This window comes from Pelobates fuscus, chromosome 1 (genome assembly GCF_036172605.1).
Source record: "Pelobates fuscus isolate aPelFus1 chromosome 1, aPelFus1.pri, whole genome shotgun sequence".
Lineage (NCBI taxonomy): Eukaryota > Metazoa > Chordata > Amphibia > Anura > Pelobatidae > Pelobates > Pelobates fuscus.
Window position 1 is genome coordinate 399,917,992 of NC_086317.1, and position 21,997 is coordinate 399,939,988.

The window sequence follows — 21,997 nt, forward strand, 5'->3', positions numbered from 1 at the left end:
ATCTGTAGAATGTGCAGTCACAACAGGTAAAAGAACGATTCTTCCAAACAGGTAGGAGAGATATCACAAGTCACATTGAATGTACAGCATAGAATACACTGGAACAGGAAAGGGGGAGGGGAGAATCTGAAGCATCATGCAAACTATGGAGTGGCCCAAGAGACAAACTTAAGATGCACATTAAAGAAACAGTACATTATAATAAAACAATATCATGTAACATGACACTCCCCGCCTGAAATCTTTAGATTTCAAAGCCTATTATATATATATAAAGATAAGTCCAAATGTCTAAAAGTCCAACTTGAACCTGTAAGTGAAGAAAACATTGTAAAATAATACTGGTGTGTAAACCATAAATACAAGATACCTGCAAAACAGAGAAGGAATGCAGTAAATAAACAATAAAACATGAAGTCCAATAACGGATGGCTAAAGTCCTGTAGTCTACAGTTTATAGCCGTGGAGCTTCAACAGTGGCATAGTTAACAGTTATAGTGGCGTTCTCCCCGCCATAGTACCGTACGGTCTGGTACTCTTGCATAAGTCACTCGCTTGGGAGAAGAAGTACCAATTCTGTGGTTGGTCGTGAGAAAGTCCGTGTGGAACCTCCTTAATCTTAATCTCAACCTTTTCGAACCTTTCCATCATCACTGGGCATTACGCTTGTTACGAGACCTATAGGCCACTCATTGCGACAGACTTCTCTATCTTTCAGAAGAACAAGGTCGCCTATTTTGAGGTTGGGCTTGGGTGTTTGCCATTTGTAACGGCTTTGAAGGATATGCAGGTACTTCTTTCTCCAGCGGTGCCAAAACACGTTGGCTAGGTGTTGCACCTGTTTCCATTGATGCCTGTAGGTATCCTTCTGGTCGATCTCAACAGGAGTCCCAACCTTCTGAGTAAGGAGTGTGGCTGGGGTAAAAATCACTGGAGAATCGGGATCAGAAGATACTGGTACTAAAGGCCTTGCATTAATGATGGCGGATACTTTCGAGAGAAAGGTACTCAAAGTCTCATGAGTCAATAGTGAAGACTTGTGGTCCTGTAACGTGGAATCGAGAATTCTTTGGGCGATTCCAATCATTCGCTCCCAGGATCCTCCCATATGTGAAGAATGTGGTGGATTAAACAGCCAAGTACATCCATTGTTTGCTAAGAAATTGTCTAGATGAAGTTCTTTACAGGCTCCAACGAAATTGGAACCACAGTTGGATCTTAGCTGCTTGACAGGTCCTCGGACGGAGAAGAATCTTCGTAAAGCGTTGATGAAACAAGAAGAATCCATTGACTCAATCGCTTCAATATGTACAGCTCGTATGCTGAGACAAGTAAACAACACCTTTTGGTGTTGGCTGCTCCACCACGAGTCTTTCGAGTTACCACGGTCCACTGACCGAAGACGTAAACTCCAACGTAGGTGAAGGGTGGATCTGTGCTTAAACGATCAGCTGGCAGGCTTGCCATTTGTTGTAGTTGGTGTCTACCTCTTAACTTGCGACACTTGATGCATTTGAAAAGCAGGGAAGAAACACATCTTTTCATTCCAACAATCCACAAACCGGCTGACCTGATAGCGCCTTCTGTAAATTGTCTACCTTGGTGTTGTATTAGTTCATGAAGGTGCCGGATTAGAAGAGTGGCGATGTGATGCTGACCTGGTATGATGATAGGGTTTTGTTCCTTGCTGCACAGGTCAGATTTCTCTATTCGCAGCAACTGATTGTCATCGACCACAGGGTTTAGATTAAATTGTGAACTATCCTTTGATAAAGGTATTCCACCTTTGAATCTGTGGAATTCTTCCATGTACACTTCTTGTTGTACGCAGCGAATAATAACCTTTTCAGTACACTCAATTTCCGTTGCGGTAGGATGGTTGGTACAGATATGCCAACCATGACACTCTGATGTTAAGCTCCTTTTAAAACAATGGGCAACGTGAATCAAATAGGCAATAGCCCTAACAGCTGATGACCAGGTTGAGAAACGTTCAAAACAAAGTGATTTGAGTTTTGGTTCTGGACTCATAGAGGTATGCAGTGTTGTGTTCATAGACCTGATTTCTTTATCATCATCAGGATGTACCAGTTCGTAGGCAACGTCTGTGGAAATTGAGTAGGAGTTTTCGTGAAGAAATCTTGGAGGCGTCAGCCACAAGCAGCCATGAAGAGCTGCTGGGGATATAGCTCTTGTCCCATAATCAGCAGGATTAAGGTCAGTTGGAATATAATGCCATTGCTTTGGCAGAGAGAACCTTTTAATGGCTTGATGTAGATTGTTCGGCAGCTTCTCTCTCGGGAGGCGAAAGGGTAGGGGTGCTACCCAATTATTGGAATCTTCCTGAAAGAACTTGTTGTCCATTACTTTAAGGAATTCTTTGCCTTCTACTGAAGGAGCTAACATGTTGTCTTCGCTGCTTGTATTGAAAACTGTAGAGCCAAAACTGTCATCGTATGTGTGGGAAAGGTTTGTGTTGCCGTGTTGCAACTTGCAGATAGTTACCTTCTCCTTTACCCAGCAGTGATGTGGGTATGGCTCAAAGTGAGTGTTACGACCATTTGGCAATACATTTGTCTTGAATGAAGAAATGTTATTAGGCCTTTTCATTTTGCCTATACAGACATTACCTATGATGACCCAGCCTAAGTCCAGGTACTGGGCAAACTGAGCATCTGGGGGTCCGCTGACCTGCCTGTGCACCTTGTGGACCCTTAGAATATCTCTTCCCAGCAGAAGAAGGATTTTAGCATCTTTGTCAAGTGGTGGGATTTCACTTGCTATTGACTTTAGGTGAGGGTGGTAGAAGGCAACTTCTGGTGTAGGTATTTCTTCTTTGTTGGCTGGTATCTGGTTGCACTCTACGAGTGTAGGTAAGGGTAATTGTACGTTATCTCCTAGAGAGGACACAATAAATCCATGTGCCCTTCTTCCAAAGACCTCTGTAGTGCCGCTACAAGTGCCTAAGGTGTAAGGGTGAACCTCTCCTCTTATGCAAAATAGATCAAACAGTTCAGATCGGGCAAGTGATCGATTGCTTTGATCATCTAAGATAGCATACACCTTTAAAGTCTTTTCTGGCTGATCCTTGTGGTGAACGTTCACTAGGCATATTTTAGCACAAGACTTGTCACAGTGGTCTTCCCCACAGACTTCAGTGCATGAGGAAAATACCATAGTGGAATTAGGCACCTGATCTGTACTCTTCCCATCGTGATTTGGCCTGGGAGAAAGGTTTGCAGATTGTGAAGGGTTGGGCTCGAGTGGATGGAGAGCTTGAACATGGTCCTCGGAACCACACTCTATGCACTTGATAGGGATTTTACATTCCTTGGCAAAGTGATCGGTGGAAGCACAGCATCTATAACATACCCCAAAGGTCTTTAGGAGTTCCTTTCGTTCTTGTAGGGGCTTCTTCCTAAAACCGATACATTTTTTGAGGGGATGTGGCTTCTTGTGGATAGGACATAATTGGTTTGGGTTTTCAATCTTGCCGCTCTTGTTTGAGGCGGGAGCTGAGGTGGGAGCGGGAATAATGTCTGTCTTCTTAACAGACACGGGACCTCTACGGTTCCTGTAGCTGATTTGTAGGTTGTCACCTTTCAGTGAGGGAGTACTGAACTCACCAAACGCAAAACTAGGATCGTTCTTGGTGTCAGCAATGTTCCTGACAAATTCGCAGAAGTAGGAGAAAGGGGGAAATGAAACCTTGTTTTCCCGTTTGTATTTTGACCCAATTTGGATCCACTTTTCACGTAGGCTATACGGAAGCTTGTAAATGATAGGGTTAACTCCTCGAGCAGTGTCCAGGTAACTGAGGCCCGGTAGTTTAGGGTCGGTTTTGGCAAGCTGGACTTCGAGAAGAAGGTCACTGAGTCTCTGGAACTCTTTATTGTCCTTACCGGATATCGTTGGGAAATTTTCCAATCGTTTAAGCAATGCATTCTCTATGGCTTCAGGACTACCATAACTCTGTTCTAGACGTTCCCATGCAGCGGTGAGACCTGCTGTTGGATTGTCGATGTAGACTGACCTGAGGCTCTTGACACGTTCTGTAGATTGTGGGCCAAGCCACCTGATCAGCAGATCCAGCTCCTCGGCAGCAGAAATACCAAGATCACCTATGGTAGTTTTGAAGGCAGCTTTCCAGCTTCTGTAATTTTCAGGATGGTCATCGAAGCTTACTAGGCCTGACTTGGTGAGTTCTCTTCGAAGTATATACTTTACAAACTCTGCTGTATCAGTTGTCTCTGACTTTACGTAGGAGGTCGCTGGTTGGATGTTGTTCATTGCGTTGTTTATGGTATTGTTGTAAAGAGACGTTGGAAGATATGGTGCAGCAAGGGCGTTCAGCTGAGTTGTTGGGTTAAAGTCTGGAACAGTACTGTTAGCAGGAGGTTGGTGACTTGCTTGCAGATTGGTGTGCAATTCTGTGACATATGCAGAATCAGCATGACAGTCAGGCGCTGTATTGGGGTGGTTTTGCATGTAGGAAGTTGCTGGAACAGCTTTTGCCTGGTGATGTGGTGAAGTCCTTTCGTTGTCGTGAAGAATGGAGGCAATTGAGTGCTCGCTGCTGTGGTTTAGAACATAGTTCTTAGTGCGTTCGAAAGGATCTTCCATATCTGCCTTGATGCTGACCCTTTCACTAGCATTTTCATCGGCACCGATAGCTTGTTCCAAAATCTTTAGTTTTGCTGCAGCTGCCTCGTAGTTGCTCTGCACCTTTAAAGCTTCAATTGCTGCCCTTTGACGTGCTGTCTGAGCTTCCATTGCTGCCCTTTGACGTGCTGCTTTAGATGCTGCCTCAGCTTCCATTGCTGCCGCTTCGGCTTGCATTGCTGCAGCTTCAGCCTCCATGTCTGCTCTCTTTTTTGCATATGCGGCCTGTACTTTGCTAGCCTCTGCTTCGGCTCGGGCGTTTATAAGCTGTTCACTAAGCGTTGAGTGCCTTGAACTTCGGGATCTAGAGGAACTTTTAGAATGTCTGGTGGATATGGATCTGTAAGATGCAGTGTCCTGTGGCTGCGTTAATTTTGCTTCTGCCTTTGCTTTAGTTAGCAGGATAAAGCTTTCTCTTTCCATGTTAAGAAGCTGGACATTGTTAAGTTGCTCTAATGATTCCTCAGTGTTAATGTTTTGCAGAATAGTTTTATATTTATTGCTTGTAGTCTGGTACAGTTCATATGAAGCACAGAGATGCTTTATGGCGCCCTCTAGTTGCAGTACCTTATGGCTGGGACATGAAATCACATCAATGTGGGTGAGGATTTTATCCCAAATCTGCTTCAAACTGGTTGCTAGTTCAGTTCTCATGGATTCATAGTTCTCTTTAACTTTCCAAGTGGGTTTCACAGAGCGTTTAGGCAATGCACTGGGCTCTGGGTCCTCATCCTGGCTTTCTCCATGTGGTGCATGCTGTGGTGTTTCATCACACACTGAGCCTTTTCCACTCATGATGGCCTGAGGTACACAGGCATGGCTGTAGCAGTGAAGAGTGTCTGTATACTGTGTGGGGCTGAAACAAGCTGTGCTGGGGCTGTAACAAGCTGTGCTGGGGCTGTAACAAGCTGTGCTGGGGCTGTAACAAGCTGTGCTGGGGCTGAATGCAGACTTCTCATACAATACACACAGTTACACTTCACTATGATCTGTCCTGTGACACAGCAATCTCTGTACAAGCTGCTGGATACGTTCTTTTACTATTCTGGAACGGCTGCAAAGGCTATGAATGTGGTTTTCAGGAGCACATGGCGCTCATTGCCCTGATGAGATTATCCATACCAAATCACCTTCCCAGATAGTTTACTCAGTCACAACTCACATGTAAGAAGATCTGGCGCTGTTTATTCGTCGTATGATCTGTAGAATGTGCAGTCACAACAGGTAAAAGAACGATTCTTCCAAACAGGTAGGAGAGATATCACAAGTCACATTGAATGTACAGCATAGAATACACTGGAACAGGAAAGGGGGAGGGGAGAATCTGAAGCATCATGCAAACTATGGAGTGGCCCAAGAGACAAACTTAAGATGCACATTAAAGAAACAGTACATTATAATAAAACAATATCATGTAACATGACAATTTAAATGTTTCTATCATATCCCCCCTGTCTCGTCTTTCCACCAAGCTATACATGTTAAGATCCTTTAACCTTTCCTGGTAAGTTTTATCCTGCAATCCATGAACCAGTTTAGTAGCCCTTCTTTGAACTCTCTCTAAGGTATCAATATCCTTCTGAAGATATGGTCTCCAGTACTGTGTACAGTACTCCAAGTGAGGTCTCACCAGTGTTCTGTACAATGGCATGAGCACTTCCCTCTTTCTACTGCTAATACCTCTCCCTATACAACCAAGCATTCTGCTAGCATTTCCTGCTGCTCTATTGCCATGTTTTCACCAAAACAAATTGCTTGTATATCTTTGTGTTGTTTTAGATTCTGGTAACCTCCTGAGTAATAATCTTTCACATAAGGTCAGAGTGCTCTGCTGGATAATGACTGCACCTGTCAATTTGGATATCAAAACTATACATTTGAAGCATTCCTGGACTCGTCATTGTAATACAACTCTGTTTATGAGTTCTGTCAGCAATGAGAGTTTCCCAAAAATTGGTTTGGGAACCAAGGAAGGAAGGGATCAGTTGTACTGGAAGACAATCCAAGCTTTTTGGTATATGCACAAGCACAACTATGACCAAGCTGACTGGTTCCTCAAAGGAGATGATGACACATATGTAGTGCTGCAAAATTTACGTTGGATGCTGTCAAATTATTCCTCTAATCAGCCAATCTACTTTGGCAAACGTTTCAAACCCTTTGCCAAGCAAGGCTACATGAGTGGAGGAGCTGGTTATGTGCTCAGCAAAGAAGCCCTTAATTGATTTGTGGAAGAATTTAATAAAGGGAACTGCACACACACAACTTCCTTTGAGGATCTAGCTCTGGGCCAGTGTATGGAGAAAATGGGAGTAATAGCTGAGAGACCTTCCATCCATTTACACCACAGCATCAAATAACACAGCACTTTACAAAAAGAAATTGGTACTGGACATATTGTCTCTACCCTATTGTTGAGGCAAGTAACTTAAGTTATCTAATTTACTAGTATTAATTATAGTAATACTAATTGTATTATTTCAGTAATTTTTTCTGATATTCTCTCTCTCTCATATATAATATATATTATATATAATATATAATTTATATTTTTAAAAAAAAATTATTTTCTCACCCCTCCTGGGTGGTATGTTTATTCCTCATTCTCAGGTCCTCTACCAGTATTTGCACTCTTCTAGACCGCGATCTCAGATGTTCCACCTGGAATCCTTTGAAGCCACTCCTCAACTTGGGAGTCATAGCCCCGAGTGCTCCTATCACAACAGGGACTACTACTGTCTTCACTTTCCATATCCTTTCTAGTTCTTCTTTCAGGCCTTGATATTTGTCCACCTTCTCATGTTCCTTCTTCCTGATGTTATAATCACTTGGTATTGCCACATCCACCACGACTGCAGTCTTTCGTTCCTTGTCTACCACCACAATGTCTGGTTGGTATATATTGTGACCGAAAGCAAGGAATTGTGCTGGAAGGAACCTATATACCTCCCCAGATTTTGCAAGGTTCTTACTTTGAGTAATTAGCCCCAGGGAAATGTGTTATGTTATAATGAATGTTGCACTTTAAATATGTGTATATTTGGGCCCTGGGGTGGAGCACCTGGAGAGTAGGGTGGGCCAGTGCTCCACTCCACATTTTGGAAGTTGCTTGTAACCTACAGGTGAGAAGTCCAGTTCCAGAGTTTGAATCCTAATCTAACTCACCTGAAAAGGATTGTCAATTACCAGTGCTATTAAGTACTCCCCTGCCAAGGAAGGAGGGAGATTGTGTTTGGTTTCTGTGAGTGGAAACAGAGAGCTGAAAACCCTGAAACAGTAAGGTTGTTTATGTTTATGTTGGGAAATGGACAAGCCATCCAACCCAGTTAGCTGATTATTTTGTTTAGTTAGTGCTCAGAAGAGCAAGGCTTTTGTTTTATATATTTTTGTTACCTTTATACCTTACTGTGCATTTATTTTGGAACCTCAATAAAAGAGCAAGTCAATTTACCTCATCCAGCGTGTGAAGTGTCTCTAAAGCCTGAAAAGACTGTGTGTAACATCCCAATCCCAGGACAAGGTACCAAGGGAAAGGAGTACTTTTGTCACAATATATATATATCTCAAAAGATTTGTGGTGGGTAAAAGAGTGTGGATAAAAACCCCTTCCACCTGAAGTAAGTAGATAGTTAATACATTGCTAAACACAAATACACACCAGTCAAGCCATAGGACTTGCTTTTCCCAGAGAAATCTTACTTTAACAGTGCTCTCACTACTGCAAGGGATTCGGGCTAGGCATATGCAAATGAGCGCAACAAGAACCACATTTTTGCCTCAATTCCACTTTATACATGGATTCCTTGGAGTATGTGTCTGCTGTATACAACAGCTTTGAAACACATTTCAGGAAGAGGAGCAGAGCCAGTGAACCACTCATGGACAGCTGTTTCGTTATTAATGCAACTCATCAGCAACCAACCTCATGTAGTGAATTGCTTGGATGACTTGCAATCGTTTGTCAGTCGTTATCTGTGGGATATGTTTTTTTTTGTTTTTGTGTGTCTTACTATAGGTACGTAATGATCTGTGATGTTAATGAAATTGCAATGTGCTTGGCCTGACAATGATTCCATAGTAGAAAACCATAAAATGCAATATATATGGCTGCTTTTATTACTGAATTATTATGGGCGTTGAATGTTTGAATGGGGTATGTAAGCATGAAAGGTTTCGGACTAGGAAAGTTAGTTAGTAAGTAATGTTGAATTAAAGTTATGTAGAGTTTAATAGTGTTGTAAGTTAATTTTAAATTAAGGTGGCAAAAGGCAGCGAATGTTACCATGAATCTATGGAAAGGAGGTGAATCGATGAAGGTATCTAAGGAAAAGGAAGTCAGAGATAAACCTTTAATTCTCGGTGCTCTATTGTAAGTTTTCCAGGCGTCGGATAAGGCTGTCTGTGCCAATCGTTTTCTGTGTGTCAATACTTGATTTAGTCAGAGCCTGCGCTTCCATTAGGCCACCTAGGCAGTGACCTAGGGCGCCAGCTCACTGGGGGCACCGCAGAGGAGAACCTGCTGCTGAACAAGCCGGCAGGGAGAGCAAAAGATCTCCCTGACCGGCGAGGTGTTGCCCCCCCCCCTCCCTTTCCCATTACAGATCAAGACCTGGCAGCACTAGTCTCCCTACCAGGTCTTGCTTTCTGTTTGCTGGGAGGAGTTCTTAGTGTGAAATAAGAGGAGGGATTAAGGAGTGATATTACATTCCATCCTCTTTCTCCCTCTGTTGGGAGGGGCTGCCTGCAAGAGGAATAGTTACTGCTGTGATTACAACAGAAGCATGCTGCTCGGGGGCTGGAGGAGAGAAAGAGTCAAGAGACACAAGGAAGAGGTAAGTTAGAGCAGAAATAAAAGGGAGGATTTAGGAGGAAGAAGTTAATAAATGTTTATTTAGACAGAGGTACAGCTCGGGTGTGGGGGGTGTGGAGAGAAGGAAGTAGAGTGATATTGAGATACTAGGGGTGACAAAGACAGGTGTGAGGGGTAAATACTCACATTCTGTATATGTATTTAATAGACTGACAGGGCCGGCGCCATGGTTAGGCGAACTAGGCATTCACCTAGGGTGCCAGCATGCTGGGGGCGCTGACCAGGATGATTCCTGGTGGGCTCGACCTGTCTGGGGCCGCAGCGCTTGGAGAGCAGCTCTTGGGCCACCCCCAGCGCCGGGCCGATCCTCCCTGTCACAGTATGGCACAGCAGGCACCTTCTCACCTTGATTGCAGGTGCCTGCTCTGCCATCAAATGCCGGTGAGGAGGAGAGGGGGATAGAGCAGGAAGGCGGCGAGGGAGGCTGTTCTTGCAGCCTCTCATTCCTCCCTCGCGCGCCCTCTGTAATGCTGGGAGCCGGAATATGATGTCATTCCGTCCCCGGCATACTAAACGGCGCGCTGGAGGAGTGAGTCGCTGCCCCACACTGGACCCCAGAAGGTGAGTGTTTGACTGTGTGTGATTCTTCTTCTGTCCTTTCTTACTTTGGCTCATGTCATCAGTGTCACCATCACTGTCTCTTGACAATTCTGCCTTTTCCTTTAGTTTCGCTGGTGTCTTTACTACCTTTTTTGCTTTTTGGTCCTTGGAGGATCCAGCTGGCTTTTCACCCTCTTCCACAATATCACTACTTTCAGGCTCAATTTTATCCTTCTTGCCTTCTAATTCCTGTTCTCTCTCTTCTGTGTGTTTCTCAACATCATGCTTTGCTGCCTCCATGCTTTTCAGCTTGCTGAAAACTTATTTTACTGCCTCTGTCATCTTATGCAGGTTGCCAGTAGATTGGTTACGGGGTCCATTGTCCCCACGCTCCCTGCAGGGGGCAATCTGCAAAACCTTAGTAAGGGCAGCTCTATTCTCCTGCTGAGCGTCCCTCAGGTTCTTAATATGTGCAGCCAGTAAATGGTTGGTGTCTTGTTGTACAGCAGTTGCCTGAACCAGAGCCTTCAGCAGGTCCTCCTCTATAGCACCAAGCAGGTAACAGTCTAAAGTTACAGTGCTACTTATTTGTTTAACAGGTCTGCCAAAATAAAAGTACTCAATAAGCAGACTAACTGTTGACTGGCACACCCACAGACCATCAATGTGCTACAGTGCCCGCATTCTCCACCATATTGTGATCCTTGTTTGTAGTTAGCACGGTCCTCTTGGGTACAAACATGCACAGACCTTTGAAATAACTTAAATCTAGGCACTTTATTGGTAAATCCACAGCAACACAACTAAAGAAACATATGTAACAGGTTTCCCTTTAAACAAAAACCTAGCTCGTCTGAGCACTGACTGACTTTCAATGTCCCTCTCTATCATGGGTTAAACTAACAAAAACGTATCATAGGCTTCACCAACCTTATTAGCTACCAACACTCTGCACTCCAGCACTCAGTCACCTTGACTGCTCTCTTCCTGCACTCCCAGTGCTCCAAGCCAGCCTTGACTGCTTTCCTTCTGCACTCCCAGTGCTCCAAGCCAGCCTTGACTCTTGTCTCTCTCACAGGAGAGAACAGAGTCTCTCCTACCTGCTTCCAGGGAGGAAAACAAGTCCCCCTGTTCCTGCCTAGCAGGGAGAGGTTTATTCCCACAGCTGCAGCTGACTTTCTGCAGCTGAGCAGTGGGTTGGAGACAGTTCAAAACTCTGGCCTGGAACTTATTTCTCCCAGTTGTAAGTAAACTGAGGAGTGGAGCATTGGCCCACCCTGCTCTCCAAATGCTCCACCCCAGGGGCCCATGACTAAACTTTGGTTTGTGTTGCATACAACACATACAACTCATACTCCCCGTGGGGTTAAATGTTATATGCCTTTCTGCCTTCACTTTATCACACTGCATATCCAGAATGGACTGTAGCATCTTTCCAAATTACGGGGATTGATTTGTTAAGGGGGGAATGAACATTGACTCGTCATTCCAGTTGTTTATGGACTCATGCCACATTACTAAGTCAGCTTGAGATTTTATGAAATAAAGTAGTGGTTCAGGCACTCAAGGTGATAGCCAAAAAGGGAGTTTTATTGGAGCAAACAAGCAGCAACGTTTTGACCCGAGCGTGTTTATGTCAAGCTTGACAAAGACCCAGTCAAGTTGAAATGCTGCTGCTTGTTTGCTCCAATAAAACTGTCATTTTGGCAATCACCTTGAGTGCCTGAAACACTGCTTTATTTCATATAATTTGCATGGTGTTTTAAAATCCCTGGATCCGGTGCACTCTGGCAACCTGGTGAGTGTGGTTTCCTTTACCTTACTAGCTTGAGCTTTTATGTCTAAAGTGACTATACTATTGTCATCAAGAAGATTGGGCAAAAGACAGAATAGCCTGGAAATCAATGAATGTTCTTGTGGAATCATATGCTTGGCATAGTTTAGAGAACCAGGGAGAGACTGAAGGTCTTTGCGTGTGCATGAACCTACCAATATGAATCTGTCTAATTCCTGCCATATTTCCTTTCATCAGGGAGACTGGATTGAGTTTACAAAGAATGCAGTCATCTGCCAAACAAAACGAGATTAGTCGTGGGACCTATCATTTTGTCTTTGGATAGAGGGACCTCTAGTCTGGAAAACAGAGCCTGGTTCTATCATTAAGAAGTCATCTAGGTAGTAAATTACTTCTGGGCATCTACAGACCTTAACATCTGTAGATGCCCAGAAGTAATTTACTACCTAGATGACTTCTTAATGATAGAACCAGGCTCTGTTTTCCAGACTAGAGGTCCCTCTATCCAAAGACAAAATGATAGGTCCCACGACTAATCTCGTTTTGTTTGTAGCCAACAGAGAGTTTCTTCTGACCAGCCGCACACGTAGTACAATGCCCAAAATAGTTCCAGGGCGTTTGATGCTTTTCCTGGTCACCTTTCGAGAGCTCCTGCGGCCGCAATACGGCATGATCTGCCTGTCTGTTAGGTAGCATTTGTTCCCCTTAGTCTCCGGCACCTTCCCTCCAAAAGGTGCTCTCCTGGCGGATTTCAAGTGGTTCAAAACCGCAAACCAAGTTTTCTGTGAACCGCACGGTCACCTCATGCTGAAAACAGTTCAATAACATTCGCGGGTAAGTCCTGCTGAGGTGACCGGGAACCCACGAAGTCCTCATGCCAAAATTAGTTCCATAGCAGTCACGGCTAAGTACCTCTGAGGACTATTAGTGGGTTTGGTTCAAACGGCCGTCAGAGAGCTAGCGTTCGGTTCTATTCGCATGAAAGGAAAGTGCCGAACCAGGGAAAGCTGCTAATGGCGGCTGGGCAGGGTAACTACCAAACGGTTTCCCAGACCTGGACCATAGTCAGTGGGCAGGAGGCCAGCTTCCACACTCCTCCAGGAGTCCGTGGCAAATGTTCATGGGAAGGAGCGTTTGTCACAGTATACTGGAGAGAAAATTCTTCGGATGGGATGAATTAATTAATGCTGGATGTGACTACCGAATGTAGAGCCGAAATGTCAGTAATCATTCTCTTTTTTGTTATTAAATGTGCTTATGGCCACTGGCATGCACACTCCGGTCGCAGGGGTCGCAGCTGCTTAAAAAATTAATAGATAAATATACATCAGATAGTAGTATGTATAAAAGAAAGAAAAAATAGACTAAACCCTTTCCCTTCATTCCTTATGATATTAGAGTGAAACTAGTCTTCTAACTAATGCCTGATGCAAAATGAAACCCTGTTTGTCCTAAACAAAATAATAATATATAATAAATGTGGGTGTATTTACTATGAAAGAGGGAAATTATGGTTTTGTTTTGATTACAACGTGTACAATTGCCTTCCTTCCTTAAGGGGTTAAGTGGATTCATCTTTAAGTGACATGTTTGTCACTTGTTAGTTTGATTTTTGACTATAAGGTTCAACCAATGGGATATAGATGCAGTTTATACAATTAATTAAGTAAATGTGTTTGCAATTTCACTTTTATTTATGGTTAATGGTGTGCCGTACATATATGGATTGTGTTAGTGTGGTGTTCGCTTGATAAAGGCCTCATTGCAGGTCAAAACATTGCTGTTAATGTTCTGATTTTCCAAATAAATCTGCTACCTTTTGTACCTTGAGTGACTGGATCACATTGCTTTTTCCATTTATGTATTGGGTCTGCCAGTCCAGTTGTGCACCTTCTTTCCTTCTTTCCTTCCGGTTAAAAATGAACGCTACGTTTTGAACTTTACTGGTAAAACAGGATTTAGAGCACAACAGAACAAAAAACTACAACAGAGTCAGGTGATCAGAGAGAACATAAAACCAAATAAATACTTTATTTTATAGAATGCTAAATACAACCATACATCTCCAACTAAGTACTTGCTGTTCTAGAGCTGGCCATACATAAACAACCATAAACCTCCATTCTGAAATCATACTCCCTACAATATACTTTATACTTGTACAGTATACTAAATTATACAAACGTAAACAAACTACAAAACATTTCCCATTATGATAACTATATATACTCACCTTGTAATCGCTTTTCATAATTTTATTTTTTATTTCAATAGACTACCATAGAGATATATAACAAGACACTATATTAGGTTGTGCATTGGCATACCAGACACACCTAGAGCATATGGCAATCATTAACAACACTATATATAGCATTGCATTAAAGTACATGCTAATCAAATGTAATGAAGTAATTCATTCACAGCTTCATTTAGTAATAACATTTATACAGAATGCTGTGGGAGAGGCAGGGTAAACATAGAAGGAGGGCTTGCTCTGTTTATGCATCCCACAAAGGGAAGATGGATGGATGAATTAATGAATGGATGAATAAACAGACAGATGACACAATCACAGAGTACATTAAGTTTAATTGTATTACATCTATTTACTTATTGATGACTAACTAACACCGCTGCCAAACATGGTACATTTCTTTGTATAAGATCACTATATAAGAAACAGTAAACACTCTGTATCTACTTTATAGTTTTTTCCAGGCTATTTTAAAACAAAGTGAAAGCATTTTAAAAATTTTAAACAATAATACACCCTATACTGTATTATTGTTACTTTGTCCTTCAAATTGATATTAGCTGCAAATAAATATGAAAAATCAAACCTTGTTTTCTTGTATTTTTTTACAGAGTGCCCAATGCTGCTCAGATTTGGCTATCTCATTTGTGAATGGTAAATTAATGCACACGGGGGCGGGGCCCGGCCGCCGGGCTGACTGGAAGCCATATGCATAGGCTCCAGCTCAGAACCTGTGAAAATGGCACAAAATGCAGGTCCAGACCACTTTAAGGGCACATCCTCAGATACCACTGAATGGGGGTGGCCCCAGCTACCACCAGCTACCCGTACAAAGTCCCTCGCTTACCGGGTGAGCAGAGGCGGTCATCCCCGGCCAACAAGCAGCCGAGATTCTCAACGCATGTGGCAGACACATGTGCCATGGGACCGCGCTTTGATGAGACGCCCACACAAATGAGGCACTCCGACATGAAGCAACACCAGGCCCGGGGTACGGCCCCGCTCCCCTCCCCATGCCCGGCGGGGGTTATCCCGGCCACATGGCGGCGGCCCCCGTCTTGGATGTATGCTGACCGCCTACACTGGCTACGGCTGCATGCGAAACAGCCGGCCAGCAGTTGTGGAGGCTGATACAGTGGAGAAGGTGCACAGTAAAAGAGGAAGCACCCAGGACGAGACTGAAGTGACACGTGAGCTTATGGAGACCCAGAAGGAGAAGCTGAGCAGTGAACTTAACGTGGGTGACTGACATGGACGGCTCGTGCAGGCTCAGGCGAAGCAGAGCGCCGGACGGAACCTCCGCGCTGTTCCCACGTCCACTGGAGTAGTGAGTGCACCGGTCTCTGGGTATGGGGGTCCCCAGAGAGCCATGTCCCTGCTGCCGTGAGCCCTGTGGGGCGGGAGTGCGCTGTCCTTGTGGCGGACCGGTTGCTGTGGGGGTCGTGTACCAACTCCAAGTGTGAGGCCGGCACCGGGAGAGACATGGGAGTGCACACACCATAGGGAACAACGTGGTGCTGGGGAGGTGCAGGGGACGGGCGGGCTGCGGACTTTGTGGTGGGGTCCAGTGGACAGTCTCAGCTCCTGAGTGCCCACGGCACCACGAAGGACCCAGCCGGTGGGCTGGGGTCAAGGTGGAGAAGACGGAAGGAGGCTCGGCGACCCGGGGACTCTACTCTAGCAGAGACATGTGAGACCTCCCTCGGACTGCCATTCAGGACAACATATAGTTAACAATATTATTTTTTTATCTGTTCCTTTCCACATACTGCACATATGGATATGCTATATGATGAATATACTCGTGTCCATAACTCAGCTTAAAAACAAATTTGCTTTATATGTTACACTGCCCCAGCAGGCTTTAGTTCCGCGCCATTTATTACCGCTTACAGAATAGATATCCAGATGTGGAGTATAGCATACCATTGTCCAGGGTGAAGTTGCTGTAATTACGGTTTATAATGTCATAATTATGCCTTTTTTCTCTTTTTTTTTTTCTCTCAACGTATTATACAAATATAAGACCCTAACCCTTGCAGCATGCACCCACGGAATAGATACCGAGATGTTGAGAAAGGCATACCATTGCCCATGCCGAAATTGATGTATTTAAGTGTTATAATTCAGTGTAAAAACTTATGTTTTTTGATCACATTGCCCTTAAAGGAATCATATAGTTATTACAAAAAAAATAAATGAATGTGCAACGTAAACTACAGAGCTCCTCTGAGCTACAGCTGAATAATATATACATACCTTCACCTATATTGCATGTGGCAAGCATATTTACACCATACGCTACAGACCGATAGCATCACTTTAATTGTCCAGGCGCAACCCACAGGGGACAAAGCGCATAAGTTTCACTGTGCCGACAGCACAATCACAGGCTTAGATAGACATAGCTTGATCACGCAGTACAGTAAAGTTTATATCTACTGTGGATTACTTTCTAACTATTACGTATATATTCTTGCTCTGTTACCTAGCTACCATCAATTGAGGTGCACACTGAGGCATAAGTCGACTATACATAACAATCAGACACTAGCCTTGTTCAACCTACCCCACTTTTACTTTGGCGTGATAAAACGCCCGGAGACACGTGCATTGAACCAGACCCAAGGGAGCACGGAGATAAATATACTCCGCAGCTCACGCCTCCACGTAATCCCTCCACCCTATTCCTGACTCCATGGAGAGTCTGGACATTTATCTTTTCATTTAATTGTTAACTTTAATTTTAATATTGTTTTCATTTTAATATCGTATCACTAAACCTAGAGGCTGTGCTTGCTGAGGCCGATTTAGGCTGTTGGTGTTTGACAGACACTGCAGGGTTCGGAGTTATATTGACATGTTTAAATAAGAGAATGTTTTGCTTTGCGCTACCATCGACCAGCCAACCTACCATGTAACTGTAGAGCTACCTATTATTTACCTGCCTTTCACTACTATGCCGTTAAGTACGATGTTATACTATGATGTTATCTTGTTACATTATCTTTGACGCACATATATGCCTTTCTGATGTACACACCAATGAAGCTAATAGACCTTGAATGATAAAAAAAAATTAATGCACACTTTGGAATATTTTACCTATCACCTTAGGCCTTACGGATACCAATATCGCTACCAGCCGCCATTACCAGAAAATGCAAAACAACTACTAGATTAATGAACAGACCTAAACACAGCTAGTTGTGGTTAACTGATAATAGACTTGGGAAATTAAGGTAACAAATTATCTGTTTGGCAAATTTAACCCAAATCGGCAATTTTGGTCTATATTTTAGCAACTAAAGCCAGAATTGCAAGTGCTTACTTTTCTAACTTTTAATATTCATTATCAGCAATGCAGGTCACAGGAGTTAATACACACTCTAAAAGCAGGCTTTGATGAGGATTACTCTGGACACTGGTGAAACTTCTGTGACAATCTAGCCCCTGGTGGTCTACTGGTGACAATATGCCCACTTCATAACAATCTGGTTCCCATTCTTCAAAAATATTTGTGTTATTGCATATACACAGTGTCTGACTGTCACATAGTTACATAGGCTGAAAAGAGACATGCGTCCATCGAGTTTAACCTTTTTCACATCTGTTTTTTGCTGTTGATTCAAAAGAAACCAAAAGACCCAGTTTGAAGCACGTCCAATTTTGCAACAAACTAGGAAAAAAATCCATCTTTACCCCAGAATGGCAGTCAGATTTATCCTTGGATCAAAAAGATTTTACTCTACAACTGAAAAATTATATTATTGAATATTATGTTTTTGCAAATATATTCCATTGACTACAACCCTCTGTTGCCTGCCACTCAGCTGCTGCCTAACCTATTCAACAATATTGAATCCAAATTTAAAGATTGCAGTTTATTGATAAGCCTTCTATGTGCAACAGTGTCAAACGCCTTACTGAAATCTAGATAGGCAATGTTTACTGCACCACCCTGATCTCTTATTTTAGTTACCCAATCAAAAAAATCAATAAGATCAGTTTGGCATAATCTCGCTGAAATAAACCCATGTTGTCTCCGATCTTGAAATCCATGTGATTTTAGATATTCAACCTATATTCATATATACTATATATTCAATCCTATAGTTTAACATGGTTTCCATCACTTTCCCCACTACTGAAGTAAGGCTTACTGGCCTATAGTTGCCCAACTCCTCCTTAACATAGAAACATAGAAACATAGAATGTGATGGCAGATAAGAACCATTCGGCCCATCTAGTCTGCCCAGTTTTCTAAATACTTTCATTAGTCCCTGGCCTTTCTTATAGTTAGGATAGCCTTATGCCTATCCCACTCATGCTTAAACTCCTTTACTGTGTTAACCTCTACCACTTCAGCTGGAAGGCTATTCCATGCATCCACTACCCTCTCAGTAAAGTAATACTTCCTGATATTAAATATAGTCTCCTCCTTTACTGTGTTGATTCCCTTTATGTATTTAAATGTTTCTATCATATCCCTCTGTCTCATCTTTCCTCCAAGCTATACATGTTAAGATCCTTTAACCTTTCCTGGTAAGTTTTATCCTGCAATCCATGAACCAGTTTAGTAGCCCTTCTTTGAACTCTCTCTAAGGTATCAATATCCTTCTGAAGATATGGTCTCCAGTACTGTGTACAGTACTCCAAGTGAGGTCTCACCAGTGTTCTGTACCATGGCATGAGCACTTCCCTCTTTCTACTGCTAATACCTCTCCCTATACAACCAAGCATTCTGCTAGCATTTCCTGCTGCTCTATTACATTGTCTGCCTACCTTTAAGTCATCAGAACTAATCACCCCTAAATCCTCAGATGTTGAGGTTAGGACTCTATCAAATATTCTGCACTCTGCCCTTGGGTTTTTACATCCAAGATGCATTATCTTGCACTTATCCACATTAAATGTCAGTTGCCACAACTCTGACCATTTTTCTAGTTTACCTAAATCATTTGCCATTTGGCTTATCCCTCCTGGAACATCAACCCTGTTACATATCTTAGTATCATCAGCAAAAAGGCTTACCTTACCATCAAGACCTTCTGCAATATCACTAATACAAATATTAAAGAGAATGGGTCCAAGTACAGATCCCTGAGGTACCCCACTGGTGACAAGCCCAAGCTTCGAATATACTCCATTGACTACAACCCTCTGTTGCCTGTCACTCAGCCACTGCCTTACCCATTCAACAATATTGGAATCCAAACTCAAAGATTGCAGTTTATTGATAAGCCTTCTATTTGCAACAGTGTCAAAAGCCTTACTGAAATCTAGGTAAGCAATGTCTACTGCACCACCCTGATCTATAATTTTAGTTACCCAATCAAAAAAAATCAATAAGATTAGTTTGGCATGATCTCCCTGAAGTAAACCCATGTTGCCTCTGATCTTGAAATCCATGTGTTTTTAGATATTCAACAATCCTATCCTTTAACATGGTTTCCATCACTTTCCCCACTACTGAAGTAAGGCTTACTGGCCTATAGTTGCCCGACTCCTCCCTATTACTTTTCTTGTGAATGGGCACAACATTCGCTAACTTCCAATCTTCTGGGACTACTCCTGTTAACAATGATTGGTTAAATAAAACAGTTAATAGTTTTGCTAGTACACCACTAGCTCTTTTGATAACTTTGGGTGTATTCCATCAGATCCCATTGACTTATTTGTCTTTACTTTTGACAGTTAAAATAGAACCTCTTCCTCTGTAAACTCACATGTAACAAATGACTAATTTGTCTTTTTTCCTAACTTAGGTCCCTTTTCTTCATTTGCATTTGTGAATATTGAACAAAGATAATTATTGAGGCAGTCAGCTAGACCTTTATCCTCTTCTACATACCATCTCTCTTTTGTTTTTAATCTAACTAATCCTTGTTTTACTTTCCTTTTCTCATTTATGTATCTAAAAAATGTTTTGTCCCCTTTTTTTTTACTGACTATGCTATTCTCTTTTCTGTGTGTGATTTGGAAGCTCTTATTACTTGCTTAGCCTCTTTCCTCCTAATCTTATAGATCTGTCTATTTTCCTCACTCTGTTTTTTTATCATTACTAAATACTAACTTTTAGTTTTTTACTATTTTGGCCACTTCTGCAGAGTACCACAGTGGTTTCTTCATTTCTGTGCTCTTACTCACAAGTCTAATGGACTTTTCTGTTACTTTCAATAGTGCAACTTTTAAATAATCCCATTTTTCCTGGACTCCATTTAAACTGCTCCAGTCTGATAATGACTTAATTACACACATTCTACTTTCAGAAAAGTCTGTTTTTATAAAATCTAAAACTTTTGTTTTTGTCTGGTGTGACTCAATGGTCAATGGTCTGGTGTCAATTTTGTTATATTAACCCCTTAGTGACCAGTTAGTTTTTAAATTTTCTTACCGTTTCTTACCGTTTTTACATTTCAGTTTGTGTTTAGCTGTAATTTTCCTCTTACTCATTTACTGTACGGTCACATATTATATGCCGTTTTTCTCGCCATTAAATGGTCTTTTGATTAAAATTTAAAATTTAACCAAATTTCAACAAAATTTAACCAGAGGAGAGAAAAAGGCCTTACACGATTTGAAATCAGATCGCTCCATCGTTATCAAACCAGCAGATAAAGGAAGGGGAGGGGTAGTTTTAATGAATAAAGCCTATTATATTGGTGAAATTTATAACCAATTATCAGATAATACCACATATCTAAAATTAAATAATAATCCTGAAATAAATATTAAAAAGAAATTGGTATATTTTTTAGATGACGGATATATAAATGGAGTTCTTAATAAAAATGAATATAGGTTTTTAAATTGTGAAGAGTCTAAAATTCCAGTTATCTATGTTCTTCCTAAATTGCATGAGTATTCTATCGAACCACATGGTAGGCCTATTGTGGCAGGTGTAGACTCTTTGTTGTCTCACTGGTCACAATATATTGATTTATAACTCCAACCATTGGTAGTTAAAAATCCATCATATCTTAAGGATTCCGTAGAACTTTCGCGAATTTTGGATAATTATGTATGGAGTAAAGACAATATACTAGGTACTTGTGATGTGAGTAGCCTTTACATCATCATTGAGCATAATAAAGGATGTGAAGCAGTAGATTTCCTTTTTTAAAAGATTTATAACGACATTCATACTAATTTTATTTTAGAGGGTATTAGATTGATATTGGAAAACAATATCAATCTAATTTTGCAAAATCTTTTTATTGCTTTGCAAATCTTTTTATGTCTTTTTGGGAGAATTCTTTTATCTATACAGAGCATGGCTGGACGGCAAACTTGGTCTTATACAAGAGGTATATTGACAATATTTTCTTTATATGGAAAGGAGACCGTGCTTCTTTAGATACTTTTTTTATTGTTTTTAAATACCAATACCTGGGGAATTAAGCTGACCCAGGAAGTAAGTCCCTCTGAAACAAACGTTTTAGACATAAACATTTATGTGACCGAATTTATGTTTTAAAAAACATTCCCCTTTTTCAAAAAGGTGGACTTTAATAATTATATAGACGTGCAAAGTTTCCATTTTTCACCCTGGCTGGAAAACATACCAAAAGGTCAATTCGTCAGATTTAAACAAAATTGTAAAGATGAAAGTGAATTTATTAAACAATCCCGGGTATTAAAGGAACAATTTTATCCAAAGGGATATGATAAAAAGGAAATTGAAAAACAGTTTGAGGAGGTTAAAAAACAACCAAGAAGTGACATTTTAATGTATAGAAAGAAAGACTTTGTGGTACAGGAACAAGTTCCTTTCATCTGCAATCATAGCTCTCCAAATAATATTTTTAAAAATGTTTTAAATAAACATTGGTCTATTTTAACTCAAAATGAAGAAATAGGAAAATATATT

The 21,997-nt window shown here is 41.8% G+C and overlaps 1 pseudogene; it reads left to right on the forward strand.

Annotated features, from left to right (window-relative positions):
• Nucleotides 1-6,461: 6,461 nt before the first annotated feature.
• On the forward strand, nucleotides 6,462-19,143 carry LOC134568946 (glycoprotein-N-acetylgalactosamine 3-beta-galactosyltransferase 1-A-like; annotated as a pseudogene).
• Nucleotides 19,144-21,997: the final 2,854 nt, after the last annotated feature.